The 19,603-nt window shown below is 47.0% G+C and overlaps 1 long non-coding RNA gene across 1 annotated transcript in view; it reads left to right on the top strand.

Moving 5' to 3' along the window:
• The window catches only part of LOC145717306 (uncharacterized), a 65,765-nt gene extending 46,523 nt beyond the window's left edge, over positions 1-19,242 (top strand). Inside the window, exon 3 of the long non-coding RNA XR_014140434.1 lies at positions 19,228-19,242. This is a non-coding gene — a long non-coding RNA (uncharacterized LOC145717306). The remainder of the gene's footprint in view (positions 1-19,227) is intronic.
• The last annotated feature ends 361 nt before the right edge of the window (positions 19,243-19,603 follow it).

The following is a 19,603-nucleotide window of genomic DNA, read 5'->3' on the forward strand; positions in this document are numbered from 1 at the left end:
CCGGTAATTCTATTTTTATTATTTTGAGGGACTGCCTCGCTGTGTTACATTCCTACCAGCAGGACACAAGGGTGCCAGTTTCTCCACGTCCTTGCCAACGCCTATTTTCTGGGTTGGGTTTGGTTTTGGGTTTTGATAGTAGCCATTCTGATAGGTCTGAGGTGGTAACTCAATGTGGGTTTGGTTTGAAAGGCATGGCTGTTTTAGTTCTGACTCCCAGTGCTATCTCCTCCACTCCCCCCTGCTACAGTGCTCTCGGTCGGGTTACTACAAAAGCCTCCTGCACAGTCCACCAGCTTCCATCCTTGCCCCCTGCAGTCCACTCTCCACGTAGCAGATGGAGCGATCCTGTTACAAAAAAAATATATAAGACAAATTGTGTGTCACACTTCCCTCCTCCCGATCTCATCTACTGCTCTCCTGCTCTGTCTTGCTCCTGCCTTCGTGTGCATTATTCTTCCTGGAGGCTTTCTTCCCTCTCCTTCTTGGGGCTTGTCCTCCAGTGTCCACTCACTGAAGCTTTCCCTGACCTCCCTGCTTACCCCCCTTCTGTGCCCACGATGGCACTCTCTATCTTTATCTCATTCACTTCCCCCCAGAAAACCGTGCACTATCCTACAGATTTTACTTATTCATCTGGGGGGCGTGGGGGGTTGTCTATCCATTTAGGCTCCATGGGGCAGAATCCTTGTCTTGTTCTCTGCTTCCCTCCAAGCACTGGGTCATCGCCTGGCACACGGCAGTCATTTGTTTGTTGAATGAGTGAGGAGAGCGGGCCAGGCCACGAGATGGAGAAACGGAGCCTCTGCCCCGACACTGTGGACAGATCGCGCCGGCGATCGCTTCCGTAAGCAGCCTGCCGGGGTCCGCACCTGCTCGCTAAAGGATCGTCTCAGTGAAGGGAGAAGGGCTCTTTCTGATGTGAGAGTTCAAGTACACTTCCTCCTGAGCCTGAGTTCCTGCGCCTGGGTTTTACAGCGATTGAAGTAAACAGATGGGGGGCAACAAAAAGGAGGACAATTGTTGGAAGTGGACATCTTCCCTTCCTTCCCAGTGCTGCCCACCCAGAGGCTGGGGTGGGGCCCAGTCACTGCTGTTTGAGCAAAAGTGGACTCTCTTGGGAAGGTGTTTGGTTATAAGGCTTCTCCTAGAGACTTGTCAGCAATTAGGGTAACCACCCACCCACCTAGGAGTATGGGTTGTCCAGGGAGGGTTAAATCACTTGAAAACATAACAGTGTAGAAGCGCTTTGTGAATACAGTTGACCCTTGAACGACATGAGGGTTAGGGATGCCAAACCACCTTGCAGTTGAAAATCCATGTGTAAGTTTTGATTCCTCCCAAAACTTTACTAATAAACTGCTGTTGACTGGAAGCTTTACTGATAACATGAACCATCGATTAACATTTTTTGTGTGTTGTGTGTATTAATATACCGTATTCTTAGAGTAGTAAGCTAGAGAAAAGAAAAATGTTAAGAAAATCATAAGGGGTGCCTGGGTGGCTCAGTCGGTTGAACGTCTGCCTTTGGCTCAGGTCATGATCTCAGGGTCCTGGGATCGAGCCTCGTGTCGGGCTCTGTGCTCATTGGGGAGTCTCCTCCCTGTCACTCTCCCTCTGTGCTTTCCCTCTCTGTCTTGCTCTCTCAAATAAATAAAATCTTAAAAAAAAAAAATAATCATAAGGAGGCACCCAGCTGGCTTAGTTGGTAGAGCATGTGACTTTTTTTTTTTTAAGTAAGCTCTATGCCCAACACGGGACTTGAATTTCTGACCCTGAGATCAAGAGTCGGAGCATGTGACTCTTGATCGCAGGGTCGTGAGTTTGAGCCTCAAGTTGGGCGTAGAACTTACTTAAAAATAAAAATATAACCTTTAAAAAAAACATAAGGAAGAGAAAATACATTTACAGGACTCTACTGTATTTATCGAAAAAAACCCCACATATAAGTGGACCTGCATAGTTCAAACCTCTCTTCTTCAGGGGTCAGCTGTTAAATGTTTCCCTTCTATTAGACAAAAGTTTAAGAAAAAAGTTTGAGGGCGCCTGGGTGGCTCAGTCGTTAAGCGTCTGCCTTCGGCTCAGGTCATGATCCCAGGGTCCTGGGATCGAGTCCCGTGTCGGGCTCCCTGCTCAGCGGGAAGCCTGCTTTTCCCTCTCCCACTCCCCCTGCTTGTGTTCCCTCTTTCGCTGTGTCTCTTTCTGTCTGTCAAATAAATAAATAAAAATCCTTAAAAAAAAAAAAAAAGAAAAAAGTTTGATTTCTTCAATGTAAGTGACCTCGATGAACAAAGCATTCATTTTCTACTCAAGCCAAGTGATCCCACTTGGTTGTTTTTCTTATTGAAAGTCTAGAATCTTTCCATTTAACACCCTCAGTGAGTTACTGGTGGTTGGGGCTGACTGGAGTGACAATAGAAATGCAAAGAGGGGGCGCCTGGATGGCTCAGTCAGTTGGGCATCTGCCTTCAGCTCGGGTCATGATCTCAGGGTCCTGGACCCGAGCTCCAAGGTGGGCTCGCGCTCAGTGGGGAGTCTGCTTGTCCCTCTGCCCCCCCAATTCATGCACATTCGCTCTCTCAAATAAATAAAATCTTAAAAACAAAACAAAACCCAGGGTGCCTGGGTGGCTCAGTCAGTTAAGCGTCTGCCTTCGGCTCAGGTCATGATCCCAGGGTCCTGGGATCAAGCCCCGCATCGGGCTCCCTGCTCAGCGGGAGGCCTGCTTCTCCCTCTCCCACTCCCCCTGCTTGTGTTCCCTCTCTCGCTGTCTCTGTCAGATAAATAAATCTTAAAAAAAAAAAAAAAGCGCTTGCTATAGGGGTGCACGGTTGGCTCAGTCAGTAGAGCATGCGATTCTTGATCTCGGGGTCATGAGTCAGAGCCCCACATTGGGCATAGAGCTTACAGTAAAAAAAAAAAAAAAAAAAATTCATATCATAGTCCTTACAACCAGAGTCCACCTCCCCTGCAGGCCCGCCCTACACAACCTGGCCAGCCCACCTCCAGCCCTTGTTCACGCTGTCCCATCTTCCTGCTCTTCTGTCTCCAGCCCTACCACGTGGTTAGCTTCTTAGTCTTTTGGTTTCCACCTTGGAGAGGTCTTTCCTGACTATTCTGGCTCTGCGTCGGCTCTTCACTTGCTTCCCAACACCGATCGCAACATTATTCCCTTACTTGTTTGCTTGGGTTTTCTGTTGCCCCCGTTAGACTCTGAGGGCAAAACCAAGATCTGCCCTATATCCCCAGAATCTAGAAAGCACCTGGTAGTGCAGACGGCCTCAAAATGTATGGAATGCGGGGTGCCTGGCTGGCTCCGTCGGAGGAGCATGTGACTCTTGATCCCGGGGTCCTAAGTTCAGGCCCCATAGTGGGTGGAGAGCTTCATAATAAAAAAAAAATCTTTTGAATGTTATGAAAAGAGACAAGATGTTCTTACCATGAGATAACCTAGTTGACTGCCTAGAAGTATTTCATCAAAGAAACTGTGCCCTGGGGGCACCAGGGTGGCTCAGTTGGTTAAGCGTCTGCCTTCGGCTCAGGTTGTGACCCCAAGGTCCTGGGATTGAGCCCCGCATTGGGCTCCCTGCTCAGCAGGGAGCCTGCTTCTCCCTCTTCCTCTGCCCCTGCTTGTGTTCTCTCTCTCGCTGTCTCTCTCTCTATATCAAATAAATAAAATCTTAAAAAAAAAAAAAAAGAAACTCTGCCTTGTTATTAGCAGAGCACCTGGGTCTGCTGAGCCAGCTCATTTCCAACCTCTTGACCTTATTTTTGGATAGTGCTTTAGTTCATCATGCGACCTTCCATGCATTAGCTCATCTTTTCTTTGGATGAACTTCTCCAGGTGGGTATTTCTGTTATTTCTCCTTTGCAACTATGGAAACTGGGGCTCAGAGAGGCCGAATGACTTGCCTAGAAGGCGTCACTTAGAGCCAACTGTGTTCATGCTCTGTTTCACTTTGAGCAAGTTACTTGGCCTCACCAAGCTCACTTTCCTGTGTCCCTGAGGTCCTTTCCCATCTGCCGGGGAAATAGCAGTGAGAATCGGGAATGCAGGGACCATGCCTGGCTTGTCATTTTTCCATGTTGACATTACCCTGCCAACGTGGCCTGGAGGGGACTGAGGGCCTCTTCTCTCTGCTCTACCTGCAAGTTTCCTGGAAGGCCGAAGACCCGGGCACTGGAGCTGCGGGCTGGGATCTCAGGGCCGGGAGAGCCACAGGCCTGGTTGCTTCCAGCCTCTTCCTACATGCTCTTCATACCACACACGTGCTCACGCACACAGATGCTCAGCGCAATGGAATGTCCAGCTCGGACAAGGAGAAAGGAATGGATATTGAGGCCCACAATAGCCAGAAAAATAATTCAGCCTGGCCCCATTCCCAGGACCAGGCGTCCCTCGTGTCGTCCAGGCTGGAGTCCACACCCAGTCACTTCTGACCAACCGCCCAGCCCAGCTGCTCTCTCGGAGCCACCCCCTGGGGCAGGGTGTACATTGGCAAGACTCAAAGGGCAAGGAGTGAAAGGGCCCAGAGAAGAGATGAGGGAAAGCGGGCCCCCTCCCTCCCTGCCCCCACCCCCACCCCCACAGGCTAATCCCTTGGGCCACAGTGCTTCGGCCAAGGCCTTTTGGGGGCAGAAGCTCAGCTCATTCTACTCCTGCAATGGATAATGGGAAATTAAAGCAATTTATGGAGATAAAAGCAGTCCCTTAAACTCTTGTTCACATTGTAGGTGACCGAGGATTGTCTCTCCACTGTGTACGGCCATAGCAACCAGGTATCTTTAAACTTTCATGTTTCTGGAAGCTTTGAGGCCCTTAATAAAGAGCAGCTAATCTTTATGCACTTTCATGCTCTTATCCTTGCAGAACACTCTCGGCCCTGTGCCCCAGGTGTTTGCCCTTGCAGTAACCATACGCCTAAAAGGTGCTCAGTGACTTTATTTTTCCTTTTAGAGACCACGAATGAAAGGAGTAACTCTAGAGAGTTGAGATTGCTTAAAAACTGGTTTATTAAATTTAAAAACTATCTTAAATAGGTATGCCTGTGCACCTTACTATTACAGTGTAATGCTATCTTTTTACTGATTACCACCTTGTAAATGAATCCATGTTGGACTACAAAAGGGAGATAGAAAGTATGGATGATTGTCTTCCAATTGATACTGTTTTTCTTTAAGACCAACATACGATTGAAAGATAATTTTAATTTAGAGTCTTTAGAATGTAATTTAAAATCTTTAAAAAAATAAAATGAAATATAATTTAGGTTTTCTAATACAAAATAAATTGCAAGAGTGTAATAAAGAGGGGGAAGGGTAACATAAATTTAAAGAGACTTAAAAGACATCAGTTGATTGCAATATGGGAACCTTATTTGGATCTCAGTTTGAACAAACCTAAAAAATGTATGCTAAGTATAAACAAAGAGAAGGTGGATTTCAGATTAGATACTTGATGATAAGAGGAATTATTTTTTACTTGGTTTTAGCGGTCTTTTTCAAAAGGAAGTCTCTTTCTTTCAGAGAGATATATACTAAAATATAGAAGAAAGTATGTGATTTCTAGTATTTGCTTCAAAATAATATAGAAAGGGGGAAAGGGGGGGTTTAGATGAAATGTCCTTAGCCATGAATTTGATGATTATTGAATCTACAAATAAGTTCATGGGATTCATTATACTAGTCTCTACATTTGTATACATTTGAAATTAATTTTCCATGATTTAAAGAAGAAATTAAATACACTCATACACACACATATTCAATCAAAACAAAATACTTCCTACTTGCTTTTTATTTTTTTAAGTAGGCTCTTCGCCCAATGTGGGGTTTGAACTTATGACCTCAAGATCAAGAGTTGCAGGCCCTACAGACTGAGCCAGCCAGGTGCCCCAAAATACTTTCTAAATATAGGGTGTTTCTAGCTCGTTCTAGTCTACTTGTAAAGTGTGTTGAAATGGCCAGTTGGCCCCGTCCATAGCAGAGGACTGGAGCTAGTCAAATTCTGGTTAGAGGACAAGTCTTAAGAATGACTTATTTTGTATTCTTAAGTTCATTACTCAGTCACAGCTGAATATCTCATTCTTTTTTTTTTTAAGATTTTATTTATTTATTTGAAGAGAAAGAGTGTGTACAAGCAGGTGGAGCGGCAGATGGAGGGAGAGGGAGAAGCAGGCTCCCTGCTGAGCAAGGACCGCCCCCCCCCCCCTCCCGATGCAGGGCTCGATCCCAGGACCCTGGGATCATGACCCAAGCTGAAGGCAGATGCTTAACCGACTGAGCCACCCAGGCACCTCTGAATATCTCATTCTTATGAATGTATAAAACTTTACTACAAATAGTGCTCTAATTTCATCTTTTTTCCCCCTTACTGAGGAATGTGGACACTAAAAACTCTATGAAGAAGTAAACGGGGCACCTGGGTGGCTCAGTTAGTTAAGCGTCTGCCTTCGGCTCAGGTTGTGATCCCAGGGTCCTGGGATCAAGCGCCGTGTCAGGCTCCCTGCTCAGTGGGGAGTTGGCTTCTCCCTCTCCCTCTGCTGCTCTCCCTGCTCTTGCTCGCTCTCTCTGTCAAATAAATAAATGAATAAAATCTTTACTAAATAAATAAAATCTTAAAAAAATAAAAATAAATTAAAAATAAAAATAAAGAAGTAAACAGGATGAGTTGAGTGACTTGTCCAGAGTAACCCAACTCCCAGGGGTACACTGGGTTGGCTGCTTTATGGGGTCCACCAAGTGAAAAGGGACTCAGAACCGAATAAATAAAAATAAATTAGTAAGAGGATGTATCTCTAGGAACTGGACCCAGAGGCATGTGTTAACAGACGTTATGGGATGCCCTAGCCTTTCTTTGCAAACCCCAGGTCCTAGTCTCTATGGAACTTGAGGAACTTAAACTCTAAGACTTGGTTTGCACATCTAGAAAGTGGGATAACAAGACTTGCCTTGCAGGTTGCTTTGTAGCCATCTGGTGAGAGAGCGCCCAGGGCGCTATGAGCTCTATATGAGTGTCAGCTGTCACCATGAACGTGATTAGGTGTTTGGAAGTTAGACTACAGCCAATGTTTTAAACAGTAGTTTTGATCCCAGGCTGTTTCTCATTCAGCACATATTAAGTGAATGCCTACTTGTGCCAGGCATAGTTCTGGGTTTGGGGGATACAACCATTGAACAAAACAGATATGGCCCCGGGGCACTTGGGTGGCTCAGTCGTTAAACGCCTGCCTTCGGCTCGGGTCGAGGTCCCAGGGTCCTGGGATCGAGCCCCGCATCGGGCTCCCTGCTCGGCGGGAGGCCTGCTTCTCCCTCTCCCACTCCCCCTGCTTGTGTTCTCTCTCTCTGTCAAATAAATAAAATCTTTAAAAACAAAACAAAACAAAAAAATAGATATGGCCCCTGGCTCACACACAGCTTACAGACTAGAGATCAGCCCACAGAAGCTTGCATATCACAAGAGCACCTGAAATAGAGTATTGATAGGATAGAACTGTTACCTCAGTTCTCCCTTGTCATAGTTGTGTGAGAAAATGCCGGCCCCATTCCTATTTCAGTGACCTGAGCGCCTCTCACCTCGCCTTGTACTGCTGGGGCTGTCTCTTGGCTCCTGCGAAGGTGAGATGGTTGGGAGCTCCACAGAGGACTTAGGACAGGTAGGGGGCGTCAGAATCAGGGCAAAGGAAGTTGGATGAGGCACATTAGGCGGATTGATGGATACTCCTAGGTTAAATAGTTGGAAGGGACTTGGTTTAGGAAAGAATCCTCCATCTTGAAAACAGGCTTACCCCCATGTGACTAGTGGGTGGGTCAGAGGTAAAATCAAGATAGTCACATCTCACAGTTCTCAAGGAATTAGAGAGAGCAGTGGTCCCTTGAACCATTGTCCTTGGAATGTCCTTGGAATTATTCTGGGCATCATTCCTGTCATTGGTGAGACCCAGGGGGTCATTGGCAATGTCATCAATGGATATCAACTCTGTCACAAAGGTGTCATATGTGCTGGGGAGCCCACCTTCATGCCACGGCCCTCTCTGAATTCTGCTTCTCCCCAGGTCCTCCCAGGTGGTCCTGGAGCTCCCAGAGATACTCCATATAGGGTTTTCTTTCCTAACCACACAGGACAACCTTAGTGAGCTGCTGGTGGAATTGAGGATCAAATAGTCCCAAAGTGTTCTGCATGGAGTACTCCCCCAGTGGGCCTTCACCCCCACACCCTTAGACTGGAAAGAATCATAGAACGTGTGGTAAGGAGCCTCTGCAAGGAATGATTATTTTTGCTGGAGTTACTTTCCTCTTAGAAATACACTTGCTTCTCATTGCCAACAATTTTTCCTTCTAACGCTCACTGAGTAGGAAAAGCTGGAGGTTGGGCCAGGGGAAAGGACCTACAGGTGTTACTGATGTAGGTAAGGACTTAAAGCAGGTCGAGGTAGAGGCTCAGAGGACACTCAGTGTGAAGGAGCTGAGCTGGGCCAAGGACTGGGACAAGAATGAGGTCAAGACCATTGTAGCTCTTTGGACACAATTTTGTGTTCATGAAACGATGGTTGAAAACCAGGGACTTGGCCTAGATGTAGAGGTCAGAACCAAGATGGAGTCAGATGCAAGAAAGAAGGAACCTTTGAAGGTGAGGTTCATCTAAAGGACTAATTGGGTGGGGGGGCGGCTGGGTGGCTCAGTTGGTTAAACGTCCAACTCTGGTTTCTGTTCAGGTCATGATCTCATGGGTCGTGGGATCAAGCTCCGTGTCAGGCTCCTCGTTCAGCAGGACATCTGAGATTCTCTCCTTCTGCCCCTCCCCTGCTCATGCACTTGTGCTCGCTCTCTTAAATAAATAAACAAATCTTTTAAAAAAATAAAGGACTAATGGAGCCAGGATTTTTCCACCATCTTCACCTGGCAACCATTCCACCTGGCAGTTTATCGCTGTCTTTTTTTTTTTTTTTTAAGATTTCATTTATTTATTTGACAGAGACATAGCGAGAGACGGAACACAAGCAGGGGGAGTGGGAGAGGGAGAAGCAGGCTTCCCGCCGAGCAGGGAGCCCCATGTGGGGCTCGATCCCAGGATCCTGGGACCATGACCTGAGCTGAAGGCAGACACCTAACGACTGAGCCACCCACGCGACCCATTATCGCTGTCTTCTGTTCAGATGGAGTAATCGTTAAAGTGTTTGGTGATTCGGATCTGGTATTAAGATGATGCTTTTCATTTTATTGACTTGTTCGAGTTGGAAGTCCTCTGAAGCCCTGCTGTCTAGGCATGGTCAGCAGGTCAGCATGGTAGCAGCCCTGGACGCTGGAAATCGAGAGTTACTGTCCTCACTCCTGACCAGCAGGCTCACAATCTGCATTTTTAGGGGTGCCTGGCTGGCTTGGTCCGTAGAGCACGTGACTCTCAATCTCAGGTTCATGAGTTCAAGCCCCATGTTGAGCATGGAGGCTACTTATTAAAAAAAAAAAAAAAATCTGCATTTTTAATAAGACTCCCAGAATATAATGGACAGATTTCTTCAGGGAGGCCTATGTGATTTAGTATTGGCATTTTGTTTTGTTTTGTTGTTTCCTTTTTTTCTCCCCCTCCCACCCCAGCCCCTTTTCTGGTGTTGGCATTTTCATATGCTGTTGTTGTATAGTCTTTCTAGAGGACAGCTTCTCAATATGCATCAAAAACCTTAAAATGCGATGGGGCGCCTGGGTGGTGCAGTCCGTTAAGCATCCGACTCTTGGTTTCAGCTCAGGTTGTGATCTCAGGGTCGTGAGATTGAGCCCCACGTTGAGATTCCTTCTCTCTCCCCCTGCCCGTCCTGCTCATGCTCTCCCTCTCTCTGAAATAATGTAAATAAATAAATCTTAAAAAAAAACTTAAAATGCACATATGTTAATCCAACAATTACATTTCTAGGAATTTATCATAGATGTGTACAAAGACGTGAAAAGGATGTTCATCATAGTGCTACGTACATAGCAAAAAGTGTAAGCAAGCTAAGTAGCCAATAATAGAGGAGTCATTAAGTAATTTATAAGAAATTCTATGCGACCGGGACACAGGGTGGCTCAGTTGGTTGAGTGTCTGACTTCAGCTCACGTCATGACCTCGGGGTCCTGCATCAGGCTCCCTGCTCAGCGGGAAGTCTGCTTGGTCCACTCCCTCTGCCCCTCTCCCTTCCCCCCTGCTCGTGCTCTCTCTCACTCAAATAAATAAATAAAATCCTTAAAAAAAAAAAGAAAAATTCTTTGAGACCATTAAAAAGCACATTGTGTAAGAGTATTTCTTAGCACAGAAAAATATACATGATATATTGAGTAAAATAGGCTTCAAACAGTTTATGGAGGGTGATACTGTTTATACAAAGAAAAACTATATGCATGAAAAAATACTCTAAATAATGATTATCTTTGATAGATAGAATTATGGGTGATTTTCTTTGTACTTTTCTGTTTTCTACATGTTATACAGTGAGTAGTTGTTTCTTATTGTAATTAAGAAAACAACGCTTTTCAGGGCCCCTCCCTGGCTCAGTTGTGCAGCATGTGACTCTTGATCTCAGGGTTGTGAGGTCAAGCCCCGTGTTGGGTGTAGAGATTACTTAAAAATAAAATCCTGAAAAGAAAACAACTATTCTCTTTTAAAAAGTAAAAGGTGAAGGGAAGGAGTGTAATTTACAACAAGGACAACTATTCCATTCATGTGGGAAACAAAAGAGAATGAGAAAATGTTCCCTTTGGATAATTTGTCAATTTCCTGCCATTATTTAGATATGGTGACATTGGTGTGGGTTGAATTATGTCCCCAAAAAGATTTGTTGAAGCCTTAGCCTCCGTTACCTGTGAATGTGACCTCATTCGGAATAAAGGTCTTTGCAAGTGTAATCAGGTGAAGATGAGGTCATACTGGATTAGAGTGGGTCCTAAATCCAGTCACAGGTGTCCTCATAAGAAGAGACGTAGGCACAGACATTCACTGAGAAACCAAATGAAGATGGAGGCAGATTTGGAGTGATGGGTCTATAAGCCAAGGATTGCCAGCCACCAGTAGGTGCTGGAAGAGGCCAGGAAGGATCCTCCTCTGGAGCATTCAGAGAGAGCATAGGCCTGTCAACACCTTGATTTCAGACTTCTGGCCCCCAGAATTGTGGGAGAATAAGTTTCTGTTGTTTTAAGCCCCCAGTTTGTGGTACTTTGATATGGCAACCCCAGGAAACCAGGAAAACCATATACTCAAGAAGAATAAAATCCTCTTCCATTATCCAATTTTCCCAGTAGGATGTACAATTGAGGATCACTTGTTCTACAGGCTAGAAGAAAGTCTCTTGACTCTGCAATCTTCATGTTCTTGACAAGTCAGTCACAGAGTTTAGACCTCATCTTCACAAAGACTGGCTGGGAGACCAGGTAGACTCACGGGCTTAATAAACTCTGGGTTCTAGATGGAGAGGGGGACATCTGAGGGAGCCTATGGGAATCAGGGTCTTGGGAATATCACCCCTTCCTCCCCAAGACAGCTTGCTGAGGAGCCCCTGCCTCTACATTGTTAGTGTTTAGCCAACACTGGTGGAAGGCTGGCCACACTGACAGTTGAGCTTCCCTAAACCCACGGCAGCTCCCAAAGTCAACCCAAGGTCAGAGAAAGCTCCATGGGCGTGGGTTTGGCATTGGAGAAAAGAGCTGGAACCCTGGGAGGTCACTATCAGCATTTATCAAATGACTTGTGTACAGAAGAGGCAAGGCAGAGCTGGGTTTGACTTTCATCTCCGCCACTTGCTAGGCGCATATTTGGAGAAACAGTTTACCCCTTCCCTCACTCCCCATGTCCAGTTCCCCAGTGAGGCCTGGTGGCCCTCCTCCACAATATACCTCAAATCCATCACCACCGTAGTCCAAACCACCGTGGCCTCTCTCCTGGACAACTGCGAAGGCATCCATGTCAGGACTGGCTAGAAGTATCAAAAAACCCTATCATAAGGGGCGCCTGGCTGGCTCATGCTGTAAAGCATGTGACTCTTGATCTCGGCATTGTGAGTTCGAGCCCCACGTTGGGTGTAGAGATTACTTAAAAATAAAATCTTTAAAAACAAATAGGGGAGCCTGGGTGGCTCAGTCGGTTAAGCATCTGCCTTCAACTCAGTTCTTGATCCCAGGCTCCTGGGATGGAGCCCCAAGTCGGGCTCCCTGCTCAGGGGGGAGTCTGCTTCTCCCTCTCCCTCTCCCTCTGTCCCTTCCCCCTGCTTGTGCGTGCACACGCGCTCTCTCTCAAGTAAATAAAATCTTTATTTTTTTAAAAAAGATTTTATTTATTTGACAGAGACACAGTGAGAGAGGGAACAAGCAGGGGGAGTGGGAGAGGGAGAAGCAGGCTTCCCGCTTAGCATTGGAGAAAATGCTAAATGATCTACCTCCAGCTTCCTTGCATTTCTTTCTCTCACCATCCCACAGTGCTCCAAGCATACAGGTCTTCTTTCAGCCCCTTGAACCTATAAGCTTTTTCCCACCACAGGGACTTTGCACAAAGCAATTCCCTCTGCTTGAACATGACTGGCTCCTTATCTCTCAGGTCTCAGCTTTGCTGTCACCTTCTCAGAGAAGCTTGACCTGACCACCTTATCTTTTCTTTTTTAAGTAAGCTCTACGCCCTGCATGGGGCTTGAACTCACAACCCTGAGATCAAGAGTCGCATGCTTCACTGACTGAGCCAGCCAGGTGCCCCTGACCACCTTACCTTAGTAGGATTGGTTTGCCTTTTCCTTACCTTATGTTCTGTCACTTCAACATCTTCTTCAATTCCTTTTTTTGCTATGTATTGCTATTTACCATTTTTAAAGTTTATTTATTTAAGCCATCTATACCCAATGTGGAGCTTGAATTCATGACCCCAAGATCAAGAGCCACATGTTCTACCAACTGAGCCAGCCAGATGCCCCAACTATTTACCATTATTTATTTGCTTCATCGGGTGAGGATAATATCAATATGAAAAAGGTATTTCTATTGCCCGACAAAACGTCCAGTACCTCAGTAAATATTAGCTAAATTCTTAATGAATGAATGACTGAGGAGTGGTGGTTATTGTGTCCACAGCCCCAGGAGTCCAAGAAACATCCTAATTATAGTCTTTAAATCAAATCAACTTAGGGGCACTTGGGTGGCTCAGTCGTTAAGCGTCTGCCTTCGGCTCAGGTCATGATTCCGGGGTCCTGGGATAGAGCCCCACATCGGACTCCCTGCTCCTCGGGAAGCCTGCTTCTCCCTCTCCCACTCCCCCTGCTTGTGTTCCCTCTCTCACTGTGTCTCTCTCTGTCAAATAAATAAATATAATCTTTAAAAAAAATAAATCAACTTAAATCCTACTTCGAGCCCTTATTTCAACAGACTTATAGGAAATTCAATCTCAGTCATGATTGGCTTTCCTTCACCTTCCATAGCTACTAGGAGGTTTATATGATGCCAAAGATATGGGGGACGGTCAGGGGCGCCTGGGTGGCTCAGTCCATTAAGCTGTTAATCTCAGGATCCTGGGATCGAGCCCTGCATCAGGCTCCCTGCCCAGCAGGGAATCTGCTTCTCCCTCTGCCCCTCTCCCTGCTAGTGCTCTCTCTCTCAAATAAATAAAATCTTAAAAAAAAAAAAAAAAAATCTGGGGGATGCTCAGTCCACCATGGTTTTTGTCCAAAACCCTGAGGTCCCCTCAAGTCTGGCAGATCTGTTTTTGTGCCATGTCTGGAATCTGGGAATTCTCACCATGGTGGGGGTGGGTACCCCAAGGCAAGGATCTAGACTCCTGGGGACACCAGTAGGCCATTCCCCTCTGAGCACTTGCCATTTCCCCGAAGCATGCCGAAGTATAAGCTTGGGGACCCCAACCCTTGGGACCAAAAGTTCTCTCTCCTTCCCCATGTCCCTTCTTGCTGCCCTCAAAGTTGCTCCCCTCTCATTCCTCCTCCTTTTAAAACTGAAGTGGCCGAGGCGGCTAGCTTCTGTAGCCTTTTACGTAGCCACAGGAAAGCATCTTCCATATTATAGAACTTGCTCTGTTTCAAGTTCTTTTTTTTCTCGTGGCCAGCCAGAAAAGACCAACTCGTTTCGATTCATTAATAAACATCTTCCTCTACACTGCATATACCTCAGGGAGAGGCAAGGGAGCTATTCATTTCTGGAAGTAAAGTGGAGTGGGAGGAAAAACACTAACTTGAAGACCTAGGATACTCATTTCAGCGCCATCACTAAGTCGACAAACTTGGGCGATTCACATCTTGGTGCCTTAATCTTCCGTCTTCAGAGTGAGCGAAACCATTCTTACTTTGCTCGTGGGACTGTTGTGATCATCAAAGGTGGTAACTCGCCAGAAAGTGCCTTATATGTAGTGTTCACTGCCATACACATGCAAGGTTTCATTTTTACTCATTTATTACAGTATCTCGTTTAATCAGACTGCTTTCTTAACACAGCAAAGCGTGGGTGTAACAGGCACTTTGTGGTCTGCAGCCACATGACAAGTGCTCTAGGTAGAGAAGGAGCAAGGTTCGAAGTAGAGGGCATCGATTGGTCATAGTGCTTTGGTGTCCGGATAGTTTATGTCCGGGGATCCAAAGCAAAGAGGGGAAGGAGTTGGGGAGCAGAGATGTAATGGGACTGTTAAAGTCTGGAGCGTGGGGACATTGCCACTGGTCAGTAAGAGCAGTACCCTTCTAGCAAGGAAGTCAAAACAAGGGACAAGTCTTGATGGTAGAGGTCAGGACGTAGAAGGTGTGGGTAACAAGGTTGTAGAATCCCAGACCCAGAGGACCTGGTTCATGAGAGCCAGACTCACTCACGGTTGGCTCCCATGGTTGGGAGTCTGCAGGTCAGGTCCAGAGAGAGGGACTCCATGGTGGAGATCAAACCCCAGGCACAGAATGACTGCTGCACACAAATAATAGCAACTGTTCTGCTCCGCACTTCCATGCATCATCTCAGGTGTAGATGACAGCCCTGTGAAGACAGTGCTGCGTCCCACAGCCGAGGAAATAGAGGGCTTCAGAGATGTGGCCACTCTGCTGAGTGGCTGAGCCCAGCACTGTCTGACTCCTGTACCGGAGGAAATGGGCATCAGAGATGGAGAGAGAGGGTGAGGGAGGGGTGCAGAGGGAGAAGCTGCAAAGCTACGCCATCCCTTTCTGAAAGGGGCTCACGGAGGAGAGCCCTTGCTCACACGTGGACAAGACTGACTCCCACAGAGCCAAACAGTTCCTGACACAAGAAACCACTTAGAACAAATCCCAACTCAGACAATTGTTTTGGCGCCTTTCCAGCAATGCTTAGGAAGTCAGCTGCAGGAAAATGCCAGTAAGCTGGAAATTTCTATAAGCTAAGACTATTTTGCAAGAGGACTAGACAACAAGATGGAGAAACACTTATGACACAATGTTAGGAAAATCAGCACATAGGATTACTATTTGGTATAGATGTGCAGAGGGAAATATATAGGAAAGGTAATGGTTGGTAGGGGCCAAGATGGGATAGTTTTCAAAATTAGTTTTCAACTTTTGTATAATGTATTTTATTTTATTTTTTTTTTAAAGATTTTTTTTTTTTAAATTATTTATTTGAGACAGAGAGAATGAGAGAGAGAGAGCACATGAGAGGGGGGAGGGTCAGAGGCAGAAGCAGGCTCTCTGCCGAGCAGGGAGCCCGATGCGGGACTCGATCCCGGGACTCCAGGATCATGACCTGAGCCGAAGGCAGTCGCTTAACCAACTGAGCCACCCAGGCGCCCTGTATAATGTATTTTAAAAATAACCACGAAAAAATAATCATGAAGGTTATGAGAAAATGTGAATAATATTTATGAATCAATTATGAGCCTGTTCTCTTTAGCAGAATGTATAATGGAATCAGGATGATTGTAATTAAAAACACTGCGCACCGTGACGTATGTACAGAGCTTGGCACATAGTACGTGCTCGATCAGTAAGTAATAGGAGTGATGTGTGACTATGGAAACAGTGCTGAGTTTGTGGGGTTGGGGATGAACTTTTTTCTTTGTTTGAAATTTGCCTTATTTTTTTAAAAGATTTCATTTATTGGGGCGCCTGGGTGACTCAGTCCATTAAACGTCTGCCTACGACTCAGGTCATGACCTCAGGGTCCCCTCTGCCCCTCCCTCCACTCGTTCTCTCTGTCTCTCTCAAATAAAATCCTAAAAAAAAAAAGATTTTATTTATTGACTTGAGAGAGAGAGAGAGAGCAGGAGTGGGGGGGGGATGGGGTAGGGGGTGGAGTGGCAGAGGGAGAGAGAGAAGCAGACTTCCTGCTGAGCAAGGAGCCCAACGCAGGGCTCGATCCCAGGACCCTGGGATCATGACCTGAGCTGAAGGCAGGTGCTTAGCTGACTGAGCCACCCAGGCGTCCCAAAATTTGCTTTAATGTTACACTGGCTTCCAAAATCATGAAGAAACCACAAGACCCTACTAAGGGCCAATTCACTAGGATTCTTTTTTTTTTTTAATGTTTTATTTATTTATTCATGAGAGTCAGAGAGAGAGGCAGAGGCAAAAGGAGAAGCAGGCTCCCTGCCTAGCAGGGAGCCCGATGCGGGACTCGATCCCAGGACCCTGGGATCATGACCTAAGCCGAAGGCAGACGCTTAACCATCTGAGCCACCCAGGCGCCCCTCACTAGGATTCTTAATACATTTGCCTCTTAAAACCAGAGTCTTAGCTGAAAATATAAGCCAATGGGGGATAAACATGCTTTCTTTATCCATAAAGAAGATGCTCCAGCACATCTTTTCAGAAACACAGGCATCCATGTTGAGAGGCACACTTGGGCCTCCATTTTCTCTCAGATATGCTCTATATCCAAGAAGAAGCTTCTCTAACATGTGGGGTCAGAATAAGAGCCTTGGGCGCCTGGTGGTTCAGATGGTTAAGCGTCTGCCTTCGGCTCAGGTCGTGATCCCAGGGTCCTGGAATCAAGCCCCACATCGGGCTTCTGGCTCAGCGGGGAGCCTGCTTCTCCCTCTCCCTCTGCCTCTCTCCCTGCTCATTCTCTCTCTCTCTCTCTCTGTATCTCTGTGTCTCAAATGAATAAATAAAATCTTAAAAAAAAAAAAAAGAGCCTGGAACTATCATCTTTCCTCTCAGCAAGAGCTGATGGAACATCTGGCCTTGTTCATAGACACTTTAGACTGGGTTCTGGAGGAGACAGAAGGTCTCAAGGGAGAGTGGGGCCTGCCTGGAATCGGAGGGCCCCCAGGCAGAGAGTAGGCATGGGCTGGGCTGTGTGGCCTATGTGGAGTCCCCACAGACCCTCAGCATTTTAGAGGCAGCCCTGAGGTATCTGGGACCTGGTTCCAGGAAAGCTGACATGCACAATGGTGTCAGACAAGTTGGGGTCATCCGAGAGAGACAATGGGCAGGGCAGTCGGTGTCCTGAGAGGGTCTGGCGATGGTGGCGTCCCCAGCCAGGACTGGTTGATGTCTGACAGATAATACAAGCCTTGGTAGCTCCGTTCACATCTCTGAGCAGCGGCAGCACCAAGGGAGTGGCTTGGGGAGATTTGAATCCCCACCAAAATCTCTGATTCCCCCCAACACACCCCACATAAGCCTGTAAGCCTGTGACTTCTCCCAGATGGGTTTCAAGACAAGCTAGCTTCCAGCGCCTTCCAATCCACTTGCTATTCCCAAATCCCTGCTAAATGGGCATTTCAGAGCATCTCTGGCTCCAGAGAAAGCTCTGGAAGAAAGAAGTTCCTGTCGGACTAAAACCTTACATTTGGGAAGTTACCTCTCTCTCTGAGCCTCAGTTTTCTCAGTGGTACATGGAGATGGTATCACCTACATTTTTAGGGTTACTGAGAGAACCGAGTAAAAGAACTATATTTCATTGAGTCTAAGATACTTTCTTCATATAATATCTCTGAAATTGGCATGTGCTTTACCATCGATGACATCTTATACATACACACATATATGTATGAAACCAACGCTTTTCTTTTTTTTTTTTTAAGATTTTATTTATTTATTCATGAGAGAGAGAGAGAGGTAGAGGGAGAAGCAGGCTCCCAAGGAGCTTGGAGCCCGATGCGGGGCTCGATCCCAGGACCCTGAGATCATGACCTGAGCCGAAGGCAGACGCTTAACCATCTGAGCCACCCAGGTGCCCGAAACCACCGCTTTTCTTTCTTTTTTTTTTTTAAAGATTTTATTTATTTATTCATGAGAGAGAGAGAGAGAGAGGTAGAGCGAGAAGCAGGCTCCCAAGGAGCTTGGAGCCCGATGCGGGGCTCGATCCCAGGACTCTGGGATCATGACCTGAGCCGAAGGCAGACGCTTAGCCGTCTGAGCCACCCAGGCCCCCAAAACCAACGCTTTTCTTTTAGTTCCCCGACCTCCCACCTCTGGAAGGGCCAGCAGCGCCCCCTGCTGCCCCCACGGGCGCACTCCACCCTGCCCGCGTTTCCAGAGCCCGCTGGGTGTGATTCTACAGCACGCAGGTGCTAACACTCCTCCGGCCTGAGCTCGTGGACAAGGGGGAGACAGCCGCACCGGAACTCCGGGGAAGATGAACCGCTGGTGTCCCCGTGTAAGCCCATGACAACGTCCATCCATGCTGGTGCCATATGAACCTCGAGTGCCCTCCTTACCCTGGCTTTGACGTTCGAGTTAGGGCATCTGCCTCACCCTTGAGCCCATGGGCCTCCCCGTGGGCCTACGGATGTTCTTGACGTATCCGCTAACCTGATTTTGTACTTCTAGCGTCTTGCTTGTTGAGTCTGTGGATCGCTTCTCTGCTAGCTTGGTGTGTGTCTGTCCCAAGCTCCTGATCCCTTGATCAGATGCCCATGCAGCCGAAAGCAACCCAAGACTCCTACCCTTGGGCGTGACCAGCATTCTTCCGGGCGCCCCACTTCTAGCCCTAGTGCCTCTGCTCCCCTCACCTGGTCGAGCCCATCCTGCCCTCCCGGGCTGCCCACAAGTTCTTCATTCTTTAGCGCTCTTTCTTGGTTTTGCAAAAACATTTAATATTCTTGGCCTTTGCCCCCAAAATGCCGACTGTGCCTCTAAGTCATTGAGACAGGCAAAGAGATGCCCCCACATTTCCTTTGCCCTCTAGGGGAACACTGCTGCCCCTGCTTGAGAATCGCCAGAAGGAAGAGAAACTATAATTAGAGTGTAACACTAAAAAAATGTCTTCCAGGGGCGCCTGGGTGGCTCCGTCGTTGAGCGTCTGCCTTCGGCTCAGGTCAGGATCCCAGGGTCCTGGGATCGAGCCCCACATCGGGCTCCCTGCTCCTCGGGAAGCCTGCTTCTCCCTCTCCTGCTCCCTCTGCTTGTGTTCCCTCTCTCGCTGTGTCTCTCTCTGTCAAATAAATAAAATCTTTAAAAAAATAAAATAAAAAATAAACGTCTTCCAGAGAGAGGAAAGATCTAGCTAAGTTCAGTATTCCAGTGTAACCTGTGTAGGCCAGACCGCATTTCTCTGCCCTTCCAGATGATTCTCCATCATTCTCTATCTGCTGACCTATGTGGATCCTATAAAGGGCCTCTCGTGTCCCTGGCTTCTGGTCAGGAGGAGCCCAGGCAAGACATCAGAGAAAGAAAAAAAGGAAGATCGGCTC

The sequence above is a fragment of the Leptonychotes weddellii genome, chromosome 15 (assembly GCF_054177405.1).
Source record: "Leptonychotes weddellii isolate Sample4059 chromosome 15, ASM5417740v2, whole genome shotgun sequence".
NCBI lineage: Eukaryota > Metazoa > Chordata > Mammalia > Carnivora > Phocidae > Leptonychotes > Leptonychotes weddellii.